Raw genomic sequence first — 5,909 nt, 5'->3', positions numbered from 1 at the left:
CATTTGTGTGCTGTCGTGTGTTCTTCTCTGTCAGATCCTATGTGGTATTGGTAGCTTCATGTGCATTTGAAAACTAATCTTTGCATTAACCTTTCTAGCGCAGGCGTTCTGCTAGCGGAACCCCTCGACAACGTTTTGCTGAAGGCAGCGTGCGAAATTCAAAAATATTTTTTTGAAATATGTAACTTTCACACATTAAACAAGTCCAATACAGCAAATGAAAGATAAACTTGTTTTTAATCTTCCCATCGTGTCCGATTTCAAAAAGGTTTTTACAGCGAAAGCACAACATATGATTATGTTAGGTCAGAGCCCAGTCACAAAAACACACAGCCATTTTTCCAGCCAAAGATAGGAGTCACAAAAAGCAGAAATATAGATAAAATGAATCACTAACCTTTGATGATCTTCATCAGATGACACTCATAGGATATCATGTTACACAATACATGTATGTTTTGTTTGATAATGTGCATATTTATATCCAAAAATCTCAGTTTACATTGGCGCGTGACGTGCAGTAATGTTTTGATTCCAAACATCCGGAACTTGATGGAAAAAGCATCATCTGAGTACGGCGCTGAAAGCCCAATCCAGCAAAATAAATATCCGCCATGGAGTCAACAGAAGTTAGAAATAACATTATAAATATTCACTTACCTTTTGATTATCTTCATCAGAATGCACTCCCAGGAATCCCAGTTCGACAATAAATGACTGATTTGTTCCATAAAGTCCATCATTTATGTCCAAATAGCCACTTGTTGTTATCGTGTTCAGCGCAGTAATCCATCTTCATGAGGCGTGAGCACTACGTCCAGACAACGACTCAAAGTTCTGTTACAGGTCGTAGAAACATGTCAAACAATGTATGGAATCAATTTTTAGGATGTTTTTAACATAACTTCAATAATGTTCCAACCGGAGAATTCCATTGTCTGTAGAAAAGCTTTTTCAGGTTTTCGCCTGCCATATGAGTTCTGTTATACTCACAGACATCATTCAAACAGTTTTAGAAACTTCAGAGTGTTTTCTATCCAATGCTACTAATAATATGCATATATTAGCATCTGGGACCGAGTAGGAGGCAGTTTACTCTGGGCACGCATTTCATCCAAAAGTGAAAATGCTGCCCCCTATCCCAAATGGGTTTAATGGTATCCTGTTCTCACAGCTAATGGAATAAAATGTCTGTCTCAGCTAGGGCTGCACAATTATTCGAGTTATTATCGAAATTGCAACATGTATATCGCAAGAGGTTGCAATTTATTATTAAGTGCCATGAATGTAACGTTCAAATGCAATGAGGGTCCCCTGGGAAACTGACCGACGCTGGTTCTTACCCTGTCACAACTTCTATTGTACCTTGTTTTTTTTTTGTTGTCATGCCAAACTACACCAAGCATAGAATCTGAATATTACTTTGGTAAACCAACAGTCTACCAAAGTGTTTTGATCTAAATTGCAAGTTATATCATGATCGCAATATTTGGTAAATATTGTGCAGCCCTAGTCTCAGCCCTACATCACATTGTTTTTTGCAACGGTGACCACAGGAGTCTTGTATACAGACCGGTCGTAACTGAGGAAATGCATCATGATCACTAAGAATGTGACACAAAAAATGTGTTTACCTTCATTTTAATCTAAATTCAGACCCCCCCCACACACACACACATTGAGTGGATTGTTTAACCAGCCATTTTGAGTCCGACTGTACAGTATTTTGTTTTTAAATATTATCAATCAGTCCTGGACTAAACAAATCCGTCTCCAAGGCGGAAAGCTGTGGTTGAAGTTGTGCACCATGTAGAGAACCAAAAGTGGGTTTGCCGCCAAACCAATTGAGAACATTTACAACTGCGACCTGGCCAAGATAAAGCAAAGCAAAGGAAAAACAACAACACAGAGTTACACATTAAAAAAATGTACAGTCAATAACCCAATAGAAAAATATATGTACAGTGTGTGCAAATGTAGAAGATTAGGGAGGTAAGGCAATAAATAGGCCATAGAGGTGAAATAATTACAATTTAGCATTAACACTTGAGTGATAGATGTGCAGATAATGATGTGCAAGTAGAGATACTGGGGTGAAAAGAGCAAGAGGGTAAGTAATAATATGGGGATGAGGTAGTTGGGTGTGCTATTTACATATTGGCTGTGTACAGGTACAGTGATCGGTAAGCTGCTCTGACAGCTGATGCTTAAAGTTAGAGAGGGAGATATGTCTCCAGCTTCAGTGATTTTTGCCATTTATTCAAGTCATTGGCAGCAGAGAACTGGAAGGAAAGGCGACCAAATGAAGTGTTGGCTTTGGGGATGACCAGTGAAATATACCTGCTGGAGCGCATGCTACAGGTGGGTGTTGCTATGGTGACCAGTGAGCTGAGACCAGGCGGGGCTTTACCTAGCAGAGACTTTTATAGATGACCTGGAGCCAGTGGGTTTGGCAACGAATATGTAGTGAGGGCCAGCCAACGAGAGCATACAGGTTGCAGTGGTGGCTAGTATATGGGGCTTTGGTGACTAAACGGATGACACTGTGATAGACTACATCCAGTTTGCTGAGTAGAGTGTTGGAGGCTATTTTGTAAATGACATCACCGAAGTCAAGGATCGGTAGGATAGTACGTTTTACGAGGGTATGTTTGGCAGCATGAGTGAAGGAGGCTTTGTTGCAAAATAGGAAGCCGATTTTATAGATTTCATTTTGGATTGGGGATGCTTAATGTGAGTGGATGGAGAGTTTACAGTCTAACCAAACACCTAGGTCCACATATTCTATGTCAGAACTGTCTAGAGTAGTGACGCTAGTCGGGCAGGAGGGTGCGGGCAGCAATCGGTTGAAGAGCATGCACTTAGTTTTACTAGCATTTAAAAGCAGTTGGAGGCCATGTAAAAAGTGGTGTATGGCGTTGAAGCTCGTCTGGAGGTTTGTTTAGCACAGTGTCCAAAGAAGGGCCAGATGTATGCAGAATGGTGTCATCTGCGTAGAGGTGGATCAGAGAATCACCAGCAGCAAGAGCGACATTGATATATACAGAGAAAGGAGTCGGCCCGAGAATTGAACCCTGTGGCACCCCCATAGAGACTGCCAGAGGTCCGGACAACAGGCCCTCTGATTTGACACACTGAACTCTATCTGAGAAGTAGTTGGTGAACCAGGTGAGGCAGTCATTTGAGAAGCCAAGGCTATTGAGTCTGCTGATAAGAATGCGGTGATTGACAAAGTCGAAAGCCTTGGCCAGGTCAATGAAGACGGCACAGTACTGTCTTTTTTATCGATGGCGGTTATGAAATCGTTTAGGACCTTGAGCATGGCTGAGGTGCACCCATGACCAGCTCGGAAACCAGATTGCTTAGTGGAGAAGGTACGGTGGGATTCGAAATGGTCGGTGATCTGTTTGTTAACTTAGCTTTCGAAGATTTTAGAAAGGCAGGGCAGGATAGATATAGTTCTATAACAGTTTGGGTCCGCTTGCAAAAGCTGAAACAGGGCTGTTTCCCAGAGTTAATCCTAGGTGACTGTATTATTCATTACTACATTGATTTAATCAATAGGGTTTGTGTTCTAATTGCTTAGTCATGTTCTTTGATACAGGCTCCAGGCGTCTACAGCTCTGATTCTGGTTGTTCCTGTTACATAGGGTGCTGCAACTCACTGACCTCTTTCACTCCTTTTGCAAGGTGGCTCATTCTGTATATTTTCTTCCCTTTTTCTGTTTTCTTCTGTTTGCAACCACAGAGATGGAACAGTCAGTTTTGTGTTTGTCTGGTGACGTTTTAGGTTCATTTGACAAGCTGGACTCTGTTGATCTCTGCGAGTGTTTTGTCTGCAGTGTGAGTGGATGTGATTGTATCAACAGAAGGAAGCTGATACTGATCAAATGGCTGAAATCACTGCATTACCAATCAGTCTTTCCTTTAATTCTCACGAATTGAATTGTGTGGCAATTCCTTGTCTGTGGAAACAGTGGGTAGTTACAACCTGGGTCTGTGGTAAGTGTGTAGTAATGGCCTTGTGTTCCAATCCAAATACTGTAGGTCAAGTCTTCTGCACCCCTGACCTTTTTAGAGGACCTGACTAACTCCATTGTTACCTGGCCTCACAGCATTAGAAGCCGTAATGGCACAAAGTCTGGGGGTATTTTCCTCAAGGAACCGTTCTAGGGATGAATAAATGAAAGGCTTGCACAAACGCAGCTTGACGGGTTTCCAAAAAATGTGCTTTAATTTGAAGCGCCACAAGACCACCGCTTAATAAGCTTTGTAAGCAAGCACTGCGAGAACACTTAGAGCAGTCTTTGTGCATAACTAGACAATATTATGCACCCGTTTTGTATTATTTTTTATTAATAGAACTGGGTTTGCCTGGCAGGAAGGAAGCGGGAGTGAAAGTTGACATTGTCATGGAGGACGCCACATAAAACATGTGATCTTGGATACAATCCAGCTATTTTAAGTAGCTTTCAATGGGAACAGTAAGTCTTCTAACAGCAGTGTGTTTGGCTGCAAGGTTTGTGTGTATGTATATGAAATGTATGTTAGCCTTCAGGAAAGAGGAAGTGAAGATCATAAAGTGCACGTGCCAAGAGGTGGGTGCACGCTACATCAACCAGGTTAAAGGACACCCCACCCATATTAGTCCCTAGAGTGCGTGTCTAGCTGTCTGTTTCGTGTTTTTTTGTCTTCATGAGTGTCTTGTGTGTTCAAGTGCTTGCAGATGTTCAGATGTTTACTTGGGGGGGGGGGGGGGGGGGGGGGGAAGAAGAGACAGCACCCAGCTAGCACATTTGGGTCCTTGGAGGTTGTGAGAATGTGCATTTTTGGTTTCCCAATTGGTTTTGGGAACAAAGCCATAAGTTTCCTAAACGGTAAAACTGAATGTTTTAAAAATATATATTTTTAAATGTTCTGAGAACGGATGTTGATTTGAACTATCCCCACCAGATGCGTTCATGATATGCAGGTTAAAATTAAAATACCAATATATTTGACAGGTCAAAACACAAATGAAACATTCATGGACATTTAGATAGCTTGCTGTTGCTAGCTCATTTGTCATGGGAGATGAATTGCTTATGGTCTTTTTTTGGCCCATTTTGAGTCCTACAAAAACAAATGGGTTTTCTACTCTGACAATTTAATCAATCCACCCATACGATGGGAAACCTAGTTAAGATTTGAGTAAGATTTCTCTCATTGAAGCTTTCTTTTCCTTCTCTGGATTTTAAATGGTGTTTGGCAACCAACTTTAAGTTGTGTTACTTCCAACCGGACTGGAATGTGGACCTCGTTCCTCTTTCAATCACCCACGTGGGTGAAGTGGCGCGTTATGTCTAAAATAGAGCCACGTTCTATTTTAGCGCCTGGCTACACAGGACGCACGTGAGCAGTTGGGATGAAATGATTGAATAACATGAATAACATGTATATGTACATTTATTTTGCACGCAACGCGGCTGGTTTAGTCACCGTCTTAAAATGTTCAATAAGACGTTTAACACTACTAACTTGTTTGGGGTAAACTTGTCGTTTTTTAAAACTCCAAGCACAGATAGGACACATGGAAATGAATTTCCTTAGGCTTTAATCATGCAAACACTTTTATTTTTTTTCTAAATATTATGACACGGCATCTGTGAGATTCAAAGTTATAATCTAATGTTCTCTATCCATGGAATTAGTCCACTGCACCACCAGGTTGGAGCTAGCATGGCATATTTCTTTTTTTTACATATACAAAGCAACATTCTCAGAAAGTTGTATGCAAAATAACCATTGGACAACTGACAGCAGTGGAAAGTGTGAGTGACTGACTCACCACAGCACTGATGCTGTATGTGAATATGTGAGTGGGTGGTCAGGTTCATTCTCTTGCACGGTGAGTGGGAGAACGCCAGGTG

This window comes from Oncorhynchus kisutch, linkage group LG10 (genome assembly GCF_002021735.2).
Source record: "Oncorhynchus kisutch isolate 150728-3 linkage group LG10, Okis_V2, whole genome shotgun sequence".
In the NCBI taxonomy this organism is placed as follows: domain Eukaryota; kingdom Metazoa; phylum Chordata; class Actinopteri; order Salmoniformes; family Salmonidae; genus Oncorhynchus; species Oncorhynchus kisutch.
This window is presented reverse-complemented; position numbering follows the sequence as displayed.